Consider the following 19,943-nt stretch of genomic DNA (forward strand, 5'->3'; position numbering starts at 1 on the left):
GGCGCATAAGTGACAAATTTAGGATGATGAGTCTTATTCTCTTTGCATGTTCGAACAGCTTTTACAAGATCTAAGACAATGTCCTTAGGTTTCTAGTTTTTAGATTGAGCTGACACACGCGTCGACATTCCAGTAAGAGGCCAAATCAATTCTTTGGCTTTCGCTAAAACATCACGCGCCGAGCGCTGACAAGTGCATTCGCCGAGCGCTGAATGAATACTCAAGTTACTGAAATCACTTAGGAACAAAGGAATCGTAAGGACCTCCTCATCTATTCCCCACAATTTACGGGTAACTGAATACCGGCGGGTACAGTACGGCAATAAAAAAATGTGGAACGCTTCACGATTTTGCGTGTCATCCTTGCGCAGGGGCAATGCTAATCTTCACTATATCGTTATAATTTTAGTATAGGTCTTCCCGAAGGAAGACATAATGTGTTTGAGGCGATAAGCTTGAGATTGTCTATGAAAGATTTCGATTTTTTTTTATAGAAGAGCATCACCAAGCGTAAAAAATCATGTTGTGGCCAATGTTGCCCCAGGATTAGACAAAGCCTCCATCTAACTGTAGGTCCCAGGAATTTCTTAAAGTCTTGTTCTAAACCGGCCTTAGCGTTTCGTATAGACTTGAAAAGATTTGTTAGTACCCTCTTGCACTGGTTCTGGGACCATTGCTTTTCTTGTGGTCAAAATGATTTTAATTAATTAAAAAATAAGAAATTGTAACTTGAAATATTAAACGTTAAAAAATAATTATTCTATCCGTACTTTGTTTAAAGAATTCAGACGATTAGGACTGGACTTGTTAGGAGTTTCAGAATCTCATATCCCAAGGGTAGGAAAAAGCTAGACATTGAAATTGTTATAAGGTTGGACTTGAAACTTGAAACCAAAAAATTACCGAGTAAATAAAAATTTTGGGATTATCTGGAAATAAATCAATTATGTTTCTACCATCTTCATGAATCTTGAGCACATCATTAAAAAAAATCAAGTCGAACACAAGAAGATAATTAGAGGATGTCTCTTAATTGAGGGACTCGTTGGCTGTCATTGTTATAAAACGGAACAGTCCATTGCTCCAGCTGGCTATCAACCCGTACACCTAGTTCAATTCCTATAGCTTCTGCGCTGTCACTGCATAGCAACGGTAAATCAGGATAATCAACACTTAGTAAAATTGCTGAACTTGCTCTGAATGTGTTAATCCCATTACATAAGGCCTGCAAATGACGAAATTTATGGTTGCAGATAATATACAGCATCCACGAAGGGAAATTACGATTCCTATTAGCAGTAGAAAACCACTGAGGAAGAGGATTGCTATTTATCGAATATATTGAAGTATTATAATCTGTTTCATCCAGTGTTTTTGTAACAAGGCTTAGGATGATTTTTCAAAAAAGGCCTATTGCTATTACATTATAATGGGATGTTACCTTATAACGGCCTTTATAAATCAGAGTTCATTAAAAAAAAAGCATAAGAATTAAGGCTCGCGAAATTAAAATAAATGTTTAAAACATTTTGATATTAGTACCATAGAATGGAGTTTAGGTCCAATCTAGCTCATTCATTCAGTTTACATCATTTTCAGTCCGTTTTACATCATTTTAATATCGGTTATTACATATTTTGAACATTTTCCATCCATAAATTCAACATAAAAACACGTCCCTGGAAATCAAATTTGGTCTTATTTTTATATTTTTCACAAAGTGAATACGGGTGCTAGATAACCTAATCAATTTATCCCCTTTTCAATTGAATTCATGCCATTTTAAATTTTCGACATCTTTGTAATTTCCCATCCTGAGCTTTAAGATCAAAAAAGGTCTTGGGAAATAAGAGTGTAATTATATTCTATTGTCCTATACTACCGATAAAATGTAGTAATTTAATATTTAGTGGATAGTTTGGATATAAATAATAAAAAAATTATTTTATCGTTATTTTTCCTTACAATAACCTTTTAAATCATATCTCTATCTAATTTTTAAATTTCTTTTAAAGATCAGCTGCTTTAGACTAAAAATGTTTAGGGGTAAATAGATCAACCATTTCACCTTCAAATCAACAGTAATTTCGAGTTTATTTCCATATTTCGTTGCAAGACATTTCATTCTTGTAATCGTGTATTCCATTCCAATATCTAAATCTTCTTTCCTAATAGTTCGATTATACTTTTTACCATTTTCATTTCGCTTAAAAGTTTCTCCATTTATTTATATATTAGGTTATTAAACAAACTGCCAAATCGAAAATAATTTATATATTAACACACAATTTGCGATCAATAACTTCCATGATTGCTTTTCTTTCTCAAAATATAATGCAGTAAATGTTATATGGATAATGCAGTAAATGTTATATTAATTTCAATTTAATGATCAAAGATTAAGATCAATGAAAAACCTTTTACAAAGGTGATTAATTTACGCTATTCTGATATTCATTATGTTTTGCTTAAAGATTGAAGTAAATTATTGAAAGCTAAAATTACTAAACATAAATCAAAAATATATCTTTTGACCTAATGTGGAAGACATTTCACAGAAGACCAAAAGTTTGAAAACTTTCTATAAAGGATAACTCTGAAGATCCTGACATCATTATCCCAAAAACAGGATCTAAAATTGAACTTCGAAATATACCTAAACAAATGAAAGAACCTTACTGTATTATAGCTGAGTTTGAATCGTATAATCAAAAATTTAATCAAAAGAAAGGTAAAAACACAATTAAAATAGCAGAGCAAAAGCCATTTGCTTATGCATTCCCAGTCTGTTGTTCTTTTGATACAACCCAAAATAAATATTACGAATATTTTACTGAACATAATTGTGGGCATTTGGTAACTACCATAGCAGAAGTGTGTAAAAGAAATACTTAATAAGTATGAAAGTAAACAGAGAGGTCATGGTTATACACAAGAACAAGTAAGAGAAAAATGGAATAATACAACGATTAAAAGCTTTCATATTTCTGAAAAGTAAATGGTAGATGATAATTTACATTTGGATTACGACCATATGACTGTTAATATACGGGGATTTACTGATCCCAAATGTAATAAAAACTTTAGAATTCTTAAACATATCCCTATTGTAACGCACAATATCGCAAAATATGACTCTCATTCATTTCTTAGAGAATTAGTACCGTATAACGGTATTTTTGATTCATCGGGGAGTTTAATATGATTTTATAAGACAATAACTGTTAATGAGGCCCAATACAAAATGCGTTTCATAAATTCACACCGTTTTATAGATTCATCGTTAGATAGGTTTCCTAAAAATTTAGCTAAATTTAAATGTAAAATAAATTGCAAATGTTTAAGAAACAATTTCAAGTATACTTCTGATGTATTTCAAAATTTTGAGAAATTCTAAGAGATAATAAAGAAAGGGATAACAGAAAGACAGACAGACAGACAGACTGTATGTCTGTCTCTCTGTCTGGTCTGACTGATCTGGTCAGACAGTCAAAATATTTCTAAAGAAGATTTATAAGAGCAAATTTTTTAAATGTAAAACACTATTGATTTACACTAAAATATACCTAAAAATTTTAATTTTAATTTTATCAAATGTTGTTGGAAATTTAAAAAAATAATGTTTAAACAATTATAAACTAGATCCACTGTTATAAGCTCTCTAAGCCTGAAATTCCATTATTACTGACGAAGGTATGTCTACCTTTATTGAAAAAAGAATAAGAAGAAGTGCATCTCAGTGCATGAAAAGATATGCTAAAGCAAATAATAAATATAGGAAAAAACCTTAATCAAACACAATCTTCAAATTATTTAATGTATTTAGATGTGAATAATTCATAAGGTTGGGCAATGTTGCAAAATGTACCTGAAAAACAAAATGTACCTGATTTAGAATATCCAAGAAAGTTAAAAAGTTTACATAAGGATTTACCACTAGCCCTCTGAATAATTCCAATATAAATTAAGTACAACTTTAAATAACAAAATAAAAAATCTTGTGAATTAAAAGTATTTTGAATTTTATTTAAAACATGATCTAGCGTTGAAAAAAGTATAAGGAATTCTAGCATCTACTGAGTCACACTATTTAGAAGCATATGTCAATCATAATACTAAATTACTGTAATTGGAAAAACGATTTCGAGAAAGATTTTTTTTTTAAACTCATGAATAAGGCTTGTTTTGGAAAAGCCATGGAAAATGTTTGAGAAAGAGCTAGTATTGAAATCTTCCCTATTGATGAACAAAGACAAAAAAAAATTAGTTAAAAAACATAACTTTAGATCAAAAACTATCTTTAGTGACAATTTTTCTGTAGCTTAAATGGCCAGGCCAAAAACAAATCTAAATAAACCTATTTATATTGGACTTGCTACATTAGAGTTATCTAAGCAACTGATGGGTGAATTGATGCATGAACAGTGGATTTGAAAGAATCCCATATGAAAGAGGAACATAGTGATGGTATGTGCGTCCCAATGGGTTACCGCTAGAGCAACGGGCTAACTTGCCACGGCTTGAAGGCATCCGTGCCTTAAGCGGTGAACAAGGGCATGAAATAGGGCTATATTGTTGGTATATGCTTAGCGATTGATTACCGCTAGAAAAATAGTGTAACCATTCAACGACTTTCAGCATCCATACTTTAAGCAGTGGGCATAGGCTAAATGGGATGACTGTTTGACTGCCTTTTATTAATTAATTAAATAATTAATTAAAATTTGCAACTGGAACCCCCTGCCGATAATCCACAGGCCTTATAAGAGGGGGTCACTATCGAAGAAAAAAATAGTGAAAAATGAACTAGGCTGAGAATGATGGACTAAGCTGAGGCAATGAATAGATACTTTTTGAAAAGTGATTGAAGACAGCGGGTACCCCCTCCTTGCCTATCCCAAAGCAAAATCGAAAATCGTTTTCTGCTCTTAGAATCCAGAAAGTAAAAATTATTTTTAAGTATTAACTATACGAAGTAGAATATCTTTTACTGGTAAAAATTTGTTTTTGGAAATTTAGAGGTAGTGGCCCATTCACCCCTCTGCAAGAATTAGCTTGTTTCTTAGCGTATTGCCCATTTCTGGTCTTATTATTTTCTCTCTATTAATCTCATATCCTAAGAGACTGTTATACAGAGAAAATCTGGAAATATTAATAAAGTAACGCCGGAAAGTCTGATCTTGGTAAAAAGGAGCCAATTAACTAAATACCAAATTGTTCTAATTCCCTGGATAGGAAAAACTTTGATGCTACGAATTAGGGTTATATCAAGCCAATTAATTAAAGAAGAGAAAGAATTATTCCTTACTTATGTTGTGTGGATCCAAACAAGGTATCTTACTTTTTGAAGGTTAAAAACAACTTTACCCAGATTTTTTCTCTTATAACCAATTTCTTTTAATTAAAAGCTACTTTCGTGCTCAAATTTCAAGCAGCAAGGCCGTATCTAAGGATGGGATGGAGGTACCTGGGATCGATCCCTCCCGCGTTCGCGAAATTTTTGTCTGACATGCAAAAACATAACAAAAATGTACATCAACAGAATTTGTTTATGAGTTTTTAAACTTGGTGTCCCTCCCCCATAAAAATCCTAGCTATATTATACCCTTCTTTGCTGCATTATCCAGATTTGAATATTGTGCATGCAACTTGTCAACATCGGTTTGGTTTGCTAGACAAACTCTCTAAAAATTTAATCAACTGTTTTTGCTTGGATGACGGAAACGCAATTGCTGGGAAAATTGATGGCTAAAATTTTCTGTTTGAACAGTAAGGGACCTTACCTGACCTTACATGAAAACCCCTCTAATTGATTCATATACTTCCAACAAAACAAAACTATAAAACCATTAACAATAAACAAAAGAAAGAGAGAGAGAGAAGAACCCAAAGTTAAGCTTAAACGGGTCAAATATCACATACTAGACAAGTAAATTAAGAGGTAGCCGAGGGAGGAAGAAAGTAGGATTAAAGACATAAATTGATGTCAACGCTCAGTCGGGAAAAAATTCTCATTGGTATCCCTACTTAAAAATAAAAAAAAACCCATACCTCTTCTAAAGCTGATTTGATTATCTGTCCTCGAAGCCGGGATGTAACCTTCTTTATTCTTCTATGAGTATCCATTATTCCCTCTTCTTTTGACATGACCTTCCCAGACCAAACTTTTTGGGAGGATTCTAAATGTACATAGTCGTTGCCAAGAAGAATGCCAACAAGGGGTAAATGGGATCTAGGAAGGGAGCCGTATTCTTTCAAGAACCGATCAGTACAAAACATCTTACAGAATATTGCACGTTTGCCATTGACTTTGATAAACGAGAAAGAAACACTTGGAGGATTATAAAGAATAAGTTCAATCCCAAAAATGAAAAAATCTGAATCACCACTTAATACAGGGCAATTTAAAATACTTGATAGTAATGCAATTTCATCATCAGCTTCATAATCGCATTGAACTACTTGATAGTTATGCTTTTTACAGACAGCAGTAAAAATGTGCGTTCCGAAAAGTGGTAATACATTAAGACGTTCTTGACGAGATGGATTACAATAAATTCCCGTTGCCATTCGCTTTTTAGTCCTTATTTCCCGTGTCATCTCCTTCCTATTATCGAAATCAAGCCCACCATCAAAAACCATGATTGGTTTCACGTTACATGTGTCAAATAAGGAACAAAATTCAACAAAATGTGAATAGACTAAATGATAGTCACAACCGAAAGCTGCATTTGATCCACTGCATGTGTCATACAATTTGTAAAGAACATTGTTTGCATCGACTATAATCGTGGATGAATGTAATACATAGTCTACCATGAACTGGTTCTGGTTACTTTTAAAAAAAGTACGCAAACCTTTGATGCCCACATTGATACGTTCGATTTCTTTCTTCACTAAAAGGTTACAGGATTAGCTTCATCTTTAAGATCTAAAGAACACATCAAATTAGAGTTTTAACGACACAAAAATCAATTTAAAAAGTTATAATTAAACAGTCATAAAATAGTTAAAACATAAAGAGTAAACAGTAGAATAGCCCAAAATCTAATTTGTGACAGAGAAGAAATAACAGAACGAAAAAATAAAACTAATTTATCCCAAATATTTTATTGAGACTGTAAACACGAATGATTCGCTTAAATAGTAAATTTCTTTTTTGTAGTTTGACTTAACTTAATAAAACATACACGTTAGGGATTAGTGAAAAAAGAGAAACCCTTCTCAGAAAATAAGAAGCAAAAAGTCAAAATCAAGGAAATAATTTTAATAATCTAAATCCTTGCTGACAGAAAGTCCCCTAAGCTTAGAGCACTCGAAATTTAGTATTTTTTTTTTTATTCTGGACCAATGGGAAACAGAAAACATCTTCCGAGCAAAACTTCCCGAAATAAGCTTCCCAGGGATCCAGTTTAGATACCCAGAGATACCCAGGGATCCAGTTTAGATACCCAGAGATACCCAGGGATCCAGTTTAGATACCAAGGGATCCAGTTTCCAAAGATGAAATCATAAAGACATAAACTCGATTGTTTGCATGTTTTCTGCTTTTAAAGCAAAACTGTTTCATAATCCTGAATATAACTTGGGAAATAAACACAAAACAAAATCACAAAATGTTGAATAAACACAAAACAAAAATCAAAAGGGTGTTGCAATATGTTTGAAGATTTTGAGTCAATTTTGAGCTCGTTGGTTGAATACATCGGAAGCAAACATGCAAATTAAATAAAGTAAAACTAAGATTTCTTATTTTGCATTCTATCCAATATCATGGTCACTTCTCTGACAATTGTAACACCCCTGATGGTCTAATTCGTAGCTATAATAGTAAATGTATCTCGTGATACTTCATAGTCAACTTCTAAGAATAGTTAATTGAATCTCGTGATACTTCATTTGTGAAAACCGGTTTCTGCAGATTCGATTCAATTAAATCAAGTTTAATCTGTCATTGATCTCAATATTCTATAAAGGTATTATTTGAAACAATTTTTTAAAAGTGGCTAAACATGCAAGGAAACATAAGATTCCGATTTAAAAGATTCATCCTGTAAATTATTAAATAAGAATGTTAATGTTTTACCATTTTCTTTTAGTTTTTATATGCAAGGGACTATAATCTGGGACTCTAAGACGGGAGTACATTCTAAGAGTAGCACATACTATACTTGGGAAGACCGTCATTTAGGAGTTGAATATTCTTTTTTACTTCTTTTTTACGTTAAGTTGTAACTGAGGGAATTATTGTTGCTTTTGACAGTGCATTTTTCACAAAGCGACCGAAACACCCCCTAAAAGTCATAGAATTTTAACAAAAATTACACCATCAGATTCAGCGTATCAGAGAACCCTATAGTGGAAGTTTCAAGCTCCTATCTACAAAAATGTGGAACTTTGTATTTTTTGCCAGAAGGCAGATCACGGATGCGTGTTTATTTGTTTGTTTGTTGTTTTGTTTTTGTTTTTCAGGGGTGATCGTATCGACCCAGTTGTTCTAGAATGTTGCAATGGGGCTCATTCTAACGGAAATGAAAAGTTCTAGTGCCCTTTTTAAGTGACCAAAAAAATTGGAGGGCACCTAGGCCCCCTCCCACGCTAATTATTTTCCCAAAGTCAACGGATCAAAATTCTGAGATAGCCATTTTATTCAGCATAGTCAAAAAACCTTATAACTATGTCTTTGGAGACGACTTACTCCTCCACAGTCCCCGTGGGAAAGGCTACAAGTTACAAACTTGACCAGTGATTACATATAGTAATGGTTATTGGGAAGTGTACAGGCGTTTTCAGGAGAATTTTTTGGTTTGGGCGAGGGGTTGAGAAGAGGGGATATGCTGGGGGAACTTTCCATCGAGGAATTTGTCATGGGGGAAGAAAATTTCCGTGAAGGGAGCGCAGGATTTACTAGCATTATTTAAAAAAAAAAACAATGAAAAAATAAATATGAAAAAGTTTTTTTCAGCTGGAAGTAAGAAACAGCATTAAAACTTAAAACGAACAGAGATTATTACCCATATGAGGGGCTCACCTCCTCCTAATGCCTCGCTCTTTACGCTAAAGTATTTTTAGTAATGTCAACTATTTATTCTACGGCTTTTGTGATTCAGGGGTCATTCTTAATGAATTGGAAAAAATTTAAGATTTGGTGTAAAGAGAGAAATACTGACGAGAGGGCGAACCCTCCCATATGTGTAATAAAAACATGAATAAAAAATTCTTTACGTAAGCTAATTTATAAGTTACGTATATCTTTTACTTAAAAAAAGATTTGTAAAAAATTAAAAGTTCTAGTTGCCTTTTTAATTAACCAAAAAATTGGAGGGCAACTAGGCTTCCTCCCCGCTCTTTTTTTCTCAAAATCATTCGATCAAAATTATGAGAAAGCCATTTAGCAAAAAAAAAAAAAAAAAAAAAAAAAAAAATGCAAATTCCTCTGCGGAGAGCCAAAATCAAAACATGCATTGATTCAAAAACGTTCAGAAATTAAATAAAAAAACAAGTTTTTTCAACTGAAAGTAAGGAGCGACATTAAAACTTAAAACGAACAGGACTTACTTCGTATATGAAAGGGGTTGCCTCCTCATCAACACCCCGCTCTTTACGCTAAAGTTTTTTACTGTTTTAAAAAGAAGAGTTGAGAGAAGAGTCAAACTTTAGCGTAAAGAGCGGGGCGTTGATAAGGAGGCAGCCACTTTCATATACGAAGTAATTTCTGTTCGTTTTAAGTTTTAATGTCGCTCCTTACTTTCAGTTGAAAAAACTTGTTTTTTTTTATTTAATCCTGAGGAAAAATCAAGTTGCTTCAACAGAAGTTGAAATTCCCACTTAAGAGAACTTATTAAACTAGAAAGCTCAGCAGAAGATCCTCCTCCAGTCTTTTTAAATCCCCGAACTTGCTGACACTGGTCCTAATGTTTTTTTTCCGAAAATTGTAGCACTAAGGTGCTACATTTTTCCAGACTTTCCGAAATAGTGCTACATTTTACCCTGATTGTGCTACGGTGCTACATAGGCAAAAATAGTGCTACAATTAGCACTATAGTGCTACAGGTGGCAACCCTGTTCACAGGTGGTACACAAGGGCTTTGGGGCTTAAACAGCTAGTTTAAAAAAAAAGTTTTTGCCAAATACAGTATTATGCTTTTTTTTCATAAACAGTATCATGAATGACGTCATAATCGTAGGATACAATAATATATGTTGTTATATTAAAACTAAGTGATGATTTCAGTCTCATCTGGGGCTCGTCTTTTACCATATCTACCTAAGAAGCCAAAAGCTTTTTCTGTGTGTAATATAGTTTTGACAGAAGATGCATCTTCATCTATAAGATGAAATAGCTTAAAACAGAATTCATATATGGTAAAATCATAAAAATGTCAAACTAAAACTTAAAAAACTATCAAGACGTTGAATATCCTTCTTGATTACCAAAATGACGTCATTTGTTATGACGTAAGGTACCAATATAAACAGACGCTCAAGCAAAGTCACCTCAACTTGTTATAGAGAACCATGCCGAAGAGAACGAAGAGAAAGAGAACGCACAATAAACGTTCACCTAAAGATGTGGACCATGGTAAAAATGTTGAACTTACCAAGACTAGAAAATTTTTTATGAGGCTTAAATGCTTAAAATGTGATCAATCCCCTTATGAGAAGCTTTTATATGTGGCTGCTTCAAGAAATCAACTCGGTGAATTGAAATATCATTTAAACGATGGAGCAGACCCAAACATGACGGGTTGTTTTAAATTTTAATGCTACTCCTTACTTTCAGTGGAAAAAATTTTTTCGTATTTATTTTTTCATTGTTTTTTTTTAAATAATGCTAGAGAATTCAGCGCCCCCTTCATGGAAATCTTCTTCCCCCATGACAAATTCCTCCATGTAAAGTTTACCCCACATAACCCCCTCTTCTCAACGCCTACTCCCTACCAAAAAATCCCCCTGAAAACGTTTGTACACTTCCCATTAACCATTACTATATGCAAACACGGGTCAAAGTTTGTAACTTGCAGCCGCTCCCACGGGGACTGTGGGGGAGTAAGTCGTCCCCAAAGACATAGTTATAAGGTTTTACGACTATGATGAATAAAATGGCTATCTCAGAATTCTGATTCGACGACTTTTGGAAAACAATGAGCGTGGGAGGGGGCTCACCTCAAATTTTTTGGTAAGTTAAAAAGGGCACTAGAACTATTCATTTTCGTTTGAATTAGCCCTCTCGCAAAATTCTAGGACCACTGGGTCGAAACGATCAACCCTGGGAAAAAAACAAACAAACAAAAAAACAAATAAACACGCATCCGTGATTTGTGATTTCTGGCAAAAAATACAAAATTCCACGATTTTGTAGATAGGAGCTTAGAACTTTTCAGTTGGGTTTTCTGATACGCTGAATCTGATGGTGGAATTTTCGTTAAGATTCTATGACTTTTAGGGGGTGTTTCTCCCTATTTTCTAAAGTAGGGCAATTTTCTAAAGTAGGGCAAAGGTAAGATAGAAAAACTAAAGTAAATAAGTAAAGTAAATGAGACGTTTAGATAAGGATAAAAAAACAACTTGTTGTTGATTATCAAACTAATTTTATATTAGGTTTAATGTTTACTATTTCACATCATCAAAGTACCAAGAACAGTTAAAGCGAAATCTAATTTTTAAACCAAATTCAGGAAGGATACTGGGCTTGACCCAGCTCCCCCCAAAAAAATCTGAAACTTGAATTAATCATAAAAATGACCTTAAAAAGACTTTTTTATTTAATTAAAAACATTTTTCCGACTCATAATTTTGTATCAAAATGCAGATAAAAACCCTTTTTGCCCGTTACTCTCGAAAGAAAATCCTTTTGGTATCCCCCTTTCTCCGTCCTCGAACAAAAATAATGGATACGGCCTTCACATTCATTTTTTAAATTTGAAAAAATCAAGATTTCATTATTAAAAAGAAAAAGCAGCAAATACGGCTATGCAGGTTTTGGTGCAATAAGAGTAAAAAAAAAAGCATGGGCGAAAGATTAAACAAAAATAAGATAGTAACATATGACACCAAAGAGCTTAACAAGGTATAGGCTGCCTTTTGTGGTAAAGTGTTAGGAATCAGATAATTATTAAAGATTTAATTTTTAAAGACAAAACGCGTTCTCAAATTTAACTAATTAGTTTTACTTATGTATTTCACCGATCCATTTGGCTATGTGATATTGCTCTAATAGTTTCTTAATTTTGAAACAAACAAAAAGAAAAAATGTAAAAAAAACGATTTTTTAAGTACGAATAAACAAGACGGGCTGAGGGAAGAAAATTTCGTTTCTTATTTCGTTGGTATTCTAACACCAATCTACAAAACATAAAACTATAAAAGATCGAACAGAATATGTAGAATAGACTTTTCAAATAATTGCGATGGTGAAATGGATGGATGGATCGGTGAAATACATAAGTAAAACTAACTAGTTAAATTTGAGAACGTATTTTAACGAATCTGCCAACCCCTGGCCACAATAAATAACGGTTAGAGGCATAGGTCAACGGGCAATGACCTTGAAAAAAAATCACAAAATTCTATTACTCCAAACTTAGGCAATAGAAATCGTAATTTTCTTTTTAAAAAACACCCCGGTGGCTTTGTTTTATCATGACTGCTGCTAGAAACACACCACAATAAAGAGTAACATACGGCCAATAGTAACCGAAATTTTCAAATCGCCGTTTCTAAGTAAGTGTTTAGTGAAAAAAATTTCAATGAAAGGTGATTCAGAAATAATTAATATTTATAGTTTTAAGAGAAATAGCCTGTAATTATTAAAACAAACTTCTGAGATTCAAAAACGAGCTTGCAACCTCACAAAAATGCTTCAAACGGGAAAAAAACGTACACTGCTGAAATGACCATTGTTGATAACCCTAAACTAGAGATTTATATTCCCATACTTTCAACAAAAGAAAAACCACTTTTTATGTGGACATTATTGATGTGTTGTCTTTTTAAACTATTCCCAGGAGTGATAGTATCGAACTATTGGCCGAAAATTATTCGGAAAGGGCTCATTTGAATAAAAATCCCAGTTTATTGTGCCCTTTTAAACAACAGATGAAACTAAGACACGGCAAAGTGATATTTTCTGTCATCAAGTGCCACAAAACATAACTTTTGCTAAAAAAAGGGGGGTTGATATTAGATCTAAATATATTCATGGGAACACAGATTCTAAGATGACCAACTGATTTTTGGGGTTATAAAACAGATGGGTAAAGTTTTAGAGCTCTTAGAGCTCTTTTCTTATCTATAAAATCTAGATCTATCACATTTTAGCATCGGTAGTATAAATGTTGTGTCTCCTCTTATTTCTTTTTATGGGTTCCATCTATATTATAGACTTTTTTTATCATAAGATAAGTTTTTAGATCGTTATAATCCTATTGCATAATCAGCATCAAATTTAGCAGCCGACATTCTCAATTTTGAACATTTTAGATTCCTTGTTCTGTGAAATTAGTGAATTTCTGTCCCGATTTAAATCCGTTGAGTTCTAACCAAAGAATGGATGTAACAACTTTAGTTTTTTTTTTATTGAGTTTCTGGAGTTGTTGAGCTTCTGTTTGCAGTCAAAGTAAAATTTATATTGGAGATCACCAAATGACAAATAATAACTGTAACACGATTTTTGGACTAAGAAAAAATTTAAAATGATTTTTGAGGTGTTTTTTTAATAATAATTTTTAATCATTTTTAATTAATTTTTTTAAAGTTTTTTTTAGTCGTTAATATCATCTGCTTGCTAACAGAGTTTAATTAATTTTAAAAGTGGAAATTTTTCCTGAGTTCTATCATTCTGTCTATTCGGTTTTTTTTTTGTTTTATTTACAAAAAAAGGAAAGTTTTGACCTGTCTTTCTAATGCACAATTTATAATCAGGCTCAAGTGATAAGATAACATATTTAAATATTTTCCACGATTATTCAACATTTATGAAAAAAAGAGTAAGAATTCCGATTAAGTTTTAGTAGCCTGACATTAATATTTTGCTAATCAGTAAAAATTGTTTTTACTTTTTCAAAAAAAGAATAGAGCTACGTTTTATGGCTTTTAAAACAAAGAGATGAAATTTTATGTCGTTGGTTTTAGAATCATCTTTCATAGGAGGATACTTTTTGATAGTATCATTATATTTGGCTGAAACTTTTTTTCGGTTCTCATGTCTCAAACTTTTTCTAACACAGTTTAATTACTATTGCAGCTTACTAATTCAAAAATTCTGAAACATGCTATGTTTTTTTTGCTCAAAAGAGCAAATTGTATTATTTTCTGAAAAAAATTTACTGTCGTTCTAAATTACTGTTTGTACTAAAAGTTGAAACAATATTGGAGCTTTATCGACAGCTACAGCCTCGTAAAGAGCTAAACTCTGTCCATATTAGTGTAAATTTGAAAAAGAGGCTGTAAAAAGAACGTGTTGATAAGAAATTGCCTTCATAAGCTGATTTGGTAACTATTATTTCAGTTACTCTTAATAATAAAGATTTATTGTGAAAATAGGTTAATGGGAAACACGAAAAAGATCTTGAAACCCCTCGAAAATTGTGGTATATCAAAATGGAAGTTGTAACATTAGAATCACCGTTGTTGACGACTACATACAGGAGAATAACAGACCCCCATCTTGAAAAGCAAGGAAAATCCCTTTTTTAGATGGGGCAGTGTATTTTCTTTTCTATTAAGACCAGCAGGCTTCTACAACACCGTAGAGATGTTTTTAATAGTTCATTTAAAAGATTTGTATTATATCTACGTGACAATAGTGAACTCGTCTTGAAAGCGCAATCTATAAGTGCTGTATGGCACCAACGATGGCACTTTTTAACGCAACATCTGGAATCGAAGTTTTGAACAATATTAAACGGGTATATTCTATTCTTTATCGTCGAAAACCCGTCTGTGGAGCTTTTGAGCCCCATACTGGAAAAATGAGAAAAAAACAAAAGCATAAGCAAAGTGAACCTCAATGCAACAGTGAGTTCTTTCTTTGTTATTTATAAATTGTTTCCTGACTAGCAGGATTATCAGACTACTGCACTATCGTAGGAAGATGTGTAAATTACCGTTTAGAAACGGATGATCATACCTACTTGCCTTTAATTGATATTTTGTGGCAGATTGAACCATAAACGTAATATTAAACCACAAAAGGCACCTTTTGGTACAATTTACGGAGTCGACAGACTGAGAGGTCAAAACAGGAAATATTATAGTCTCCTTGGTCTAAAACCTTTAATTGGGAGTTTACAATAGGTCCTGGAAAAAAAAGTCCAAAAAAGGATTCTTTCAAGTTTGGTATTGGAATATAAACTGATAGTTATTTTTCCCTTAGCAGTAAAAGTTGGTTACAAAATAAGTTTCCAAAAAACTAATCGAAAAAAATTAATCGAAAAAGCTAATATCTTTTATTGTTTCTCTGGCACTAGTGGAGTACCAGAATATCATAGAAAGCTTTCTAAGAGCTAATTTAGAATTAAATACTTGAATATATTCAAGTATTGAGTCTGAACAGCGAATGAGTCACCCGTCTTAATAGGAAATTCCCCAGACCAATCATTTTGTCCCCGTGGGGTGAACGGCGAAGCTCCCTACATATATTTTGGATACCTTCATTGAGTGATAGCACGGACCAAAAGAGGACCCAAAAGAGGACCCAGTTCCTGGGGTCCATAATCGAAACCAGGGCACCCTTGTCCGGGGACTGGAAACACAGCTGGAAAAGGAAGAGAATCCATCAGATGCCCAAAGAGCAAACCCCACCGGCATGTGTACACGTTTTACCAATTACAAATCTTCTGTCGGCAATCGGTTAAATTGAATAGTGAATCAAAGTGCCTTCGTTGAAGGATCCTCAATTGGAGGAAAGCTGCAACAGGGCAGATAATTCAGATTTATGGGCAGCAGCCTCTATAAGATGATGGAAAAGAGTGGCTTGCCAACACCATTCATTTAGCCAAGAAACTACCTTTCTTGAAATCATGAATAAGAGCTTAATATCATGCGAACATCTGCTAATGTGTTCGGGGAAACCAATAATATTAAAATAAAATGATAGTTATTTTTCTCTTAGCAGTAAAAGTTAGTTACAAAATAAGTTTCCAAAAAACTAATCGAAAAAAAATAATAAAAAAAGCTTCGAAAAACCTAATATCTTTGTTTGTTTCTCTGGCACTAGTGGAGTAGCAGAATACCATAGAAAGCTTTCTAAGAGCTAATTTAGGATTAAAGAGTAGGGCTCATGATGAATAAGGAAGCTGCTAAGTCTTGTTTAGGCTGGAAAGGTATTAATAATCGAATACTAATTGCTCATTTTATGACTAAAAAGTTTAGGGTATCAGTTACAGTAGTATATGCCCCCATTGAACCAACTGATGGAGATACTAGTGACTCAGATAAATTTTACTTGCAGTTACTGGAGCAAATAGACAGGGTACCAGGTAGAAATATGGTGTTTTTGATAGGAGATTTTAATGCCCAGATTGGTAGAAATAGGGATAGATGGTATCCTAGCCTAGGTAAATTTGGTGTAGGAAAAGAAAACAGTAATGGCTATAGGCTTTTGCAATTTTGTAGGTATATCAACCTAGTTATAACCAATACGGTGTTTGATCACAAAATGACCCATAAGTTGACATGGTATTCACGTGATGGTAAGACAGCAAACCTTATTGATTATGTTATTGTAAACAGAAGACTAGCAGGATCAATACAAGATACTAGGGTTATAGGAGTGCCGTTATTGATGTTAAAAGTAAAGATCACCATCTAGTAGTGTCTAAGGTTGATTTAAAGCTGAAATTTCGGAAGGGTAACTCCCTCCCAGAAAGTTATGATGTTGGTAGACTTCAGGATGAAAATTTGAGAAAAAAATTCCAGGAACAGTTGAGTACTAAACTTGATAGGTTAAAATTTGACAATGTGGAAGATGGATGGAATAATTTCAGAAAAACAATTTGTGAAGTTGCTTATGATGTCCTAGGGAAGAGTGCTAAAACTGCAACTAGAAATATTAGTGAAAAAGCTTCAGGTTTAATAGAGAGTAGAAGGGGTTTGTATAAGAGTTATATGAGTGATAGGTCGTATGAAAACAAAAGGAATGTAAAGAAAGTGGAGAAAGCATTAAAATATGAACTAAGGAAATGTGAAGTGGAGGCGATGGATAAAATTGCTGAGGATCTGGAAGATGCGGCTAGACGGCATAATAATAAAATATTATACTGGCATGTTAATAAATTGAAAGGGAGTAGCCAATCTGGACTAGTCCCAGTTAAAGATAGAAATGGGGCCACAATTAGTGATAAGGAAAAAGTTAAAGAAAGATGGGTGGAACATTTTGAGAATGTGCTAAACCGAGATACAGTTGCAGGAAAATATATAGATGAAAATGAAAAGTTTGTGATACCTTGGATGTGAAGGAAGATTTGTTTAGTGAGGAAGAATTAGCGACAGTACTAAAAGGATTAAAAAATAATAAGGCTCCAGGTGCTGATAGTATGATTAATGAGTTTCTTAAATATGGTGGCTCTGAGGTTAGGAATAAGCTACTGAAGATTATGAACATGATTTTTGAAAAAGGGGAAGTACCCAATGATTTTAGGAAAACCTTAATTAAACCACTGTATAAGAAAGGTGACAAGAGTGTGTGTCTTAATTATCGAGGCATTAGTCTGGTCTCTGTAGGTAGCAAATTACTGAGTAATATGATGCTTTTTAGACTGAGACATGTTGTAGACAAAGTTTTAAGGGAAGAACAATGTGGCTTTAGAAAAGGTAGAGGATGTGTCGACCATGTTTTCACTCTTATGTTAATAATTGAGAAGTCCCTTCGTTGTCAAACACCTTTGGTCCTCAGTTTTATCGATTATGAGCAAGCTTTCGACTCTGTTGATAGAACAGCGTTAACAAAGGTCTTGTCGTTATATGGTATACCTGAAAAATGCATTAAAGTGATTTGCGCTATGTATGAGAATAATACTGCTGCCGTTAAGGTAGGAAATGAGGTTAGCAACTAAAAAAAGGTAAAGGATACGGCATTAAGCTTTACAGTCCCTACCGGCGGTGCTGATCTCCGTTTCATGGCCTTTCAGCCAGGAAGTGCAATGGGGGTCTTGGGGCCAACCATCCTGTGCTTTCGCACACCCTTCCTGTTTACCTTCCCCAGATTTCTCCAGGTACCCATTTAAAGCTGGGTCGACTCTGGCTAAGCTTACGGAGTCACGCCACTGACTCCCGTCCAAAACTGAACAATTGGGTATACCGGGATTCGAACCCGCGTCCTTTCAGACAAAGGATCCTAAATCCAGCGCACCAACCGACTCGGCTAGGACGTTAGCAACTGGTTTTGTATTAAACCAGGAGTTAAGCAGGGTTGTGTTCTATCCCCCTTTATATGGATCATTTTGATGGACTTCGTCTTAAGGAGCACAGGAAAGGCAATTGGAGACCATGGAATCAAATGGGGAGGAAGAACGCTCCTGGATTTAGATTATGCTGATGATTTAAGCATATTAGATGAAAGTGTGAGCAAAATGAATGAATTTTTAGAGGTTTTACGAGTTCAGGGTGTTAAAATAGGCTTGAAAATTAATGTTAAGAGGACTAAGTCACTAAGGCTAGGAATAAGTGAAGATGAACAGGAGAAATTAGGTAACGAAAAGATTGATCAGGTTGGGAGCTTCAGTTACCTTGGTAGTATTATTAGTAAAGATGGTGGGAGCAGTGAAGATGTTAAAAGTAGAATAGCTAAGGCCCAGGGTGTTTTTTCACAGTTAAAAAAAGTTTGGAAGAAAAGAAAGATAAGTGTACAAACCAAGATTAGAATATTGGAAGCTACAGTAATGACAGTGGTCAAATATGGCTCTGAAGCATGGGCACTCCGAAAAGCAGATGAAAATTTACTAGATGTTTTCCAGAGAAATTGCCCAAGGATTGTTCTGGGTACCCGGCTAACTGATCGTATTTCAAACAGTAGGCTGTACGAAAAGTGTGGTTCAATCCCGCTTTCTGAGGCTATAATGAAAGAAAGGTTGAGATGGCTAGGCCACGTTCTACGGATGAAGGATGACAGATTACCGAAGATTGTCCTTTTTCGCCAACCGTCTGGGGCTACACGGAAAGCAGGTCGTTCTTGTCTGGGTTGGGAGGATGTCATAAATAAAGATTTAAAGGAAATGGGAGCTTCCTGGGAGGGTTAAATAGATTAGGTTGGAGGAAGAGCGTGCGTAGCTGTGTTGGCCTCAGGCGGCTTGGTGCTGCAGTGAGTTATTAGTAGTAGCAGTAGTAGTATTGAGTCTGAACAGCTAATGAGTCACCCGTCTTAATAGGGAATCCCCCAGACCAATCATTTTGTCCCCAGGGGGTGAAAGGCGGAGCTCCCTACATATGTTTTGGGTACCTTCATTGAGTAGTAGCACGGACCAAAATAGGACCCAAAAGAGGACCCAGTTCCTGGGGTCCATAATCGAGACCAGGGCACCCTTGTCCGGGGACTGGAAACACAGCTGGAAAAGGAAGAAAATCCATCAGATGCCTAATGAGCAAAGCCCACCGGCGTGTGTACACGTTCTACCAATTACAAACCTTCTGTCGGCAATCGGTTAAATTGAATAGTGAATCAAAGTGCCTTCGTTGAAGGATCCTCAATTGGAGGAAAGCTGCGACGGGGCAGATAATTCAGATTTATGGGCAGCAGCCTCTATAAGATGATGGAAAAGAGTGGCTTACCAACACCATCCATTTAGCCAAGAAACTACCTTTCTTGAAATCATGAATAAGGGCTTAATATTATGCGAACATATGCTAATGTTTTCGGGGAAATCGATAAACAACTAAATTTGAATGATGGCGATGATAAGATTTTGCATAATACCGCAACCAGGACAAGTCGGTAATCATAGGAC

The 19,943-nt window shown here is 34.3% G+C and overlaps 1 non-coding gene across 1 annotated transcript; it reads right to left on the bottom strand.

Moving 5' to 3' along the window:
* Positions 1 to 326: 326 nt before the first annotated feature.
* LOC136041275 (U6 spliceosomal RNA) lies at positions 327 to 432 on the bottom strand. Its single transcript, XR_010620993.1, has one exon. It is a non-coding gene; the product is annotated as a U6 spliceosomal RNA (small nuclear RNA).
* Positions 433 to 19,943: the final 19,511 nt, after the last annotated feature.

This window comes from Artemia franciscana, unplaced genomic scaffold, assembly GCF_032884065.1.
Source record: "Artemia franciscana unplaced genomic scaffold, ASM3288406v1 PGA_scaffold_1186, whole genome shotgun sequence".
In the NCBI taxonomy this organism is placed as follows: Eukaryota; Metazoa; Arthropoda; class Branchiopoda; order Anostraca; family Artemiidae; genus Artemia; species Artemia franciscana.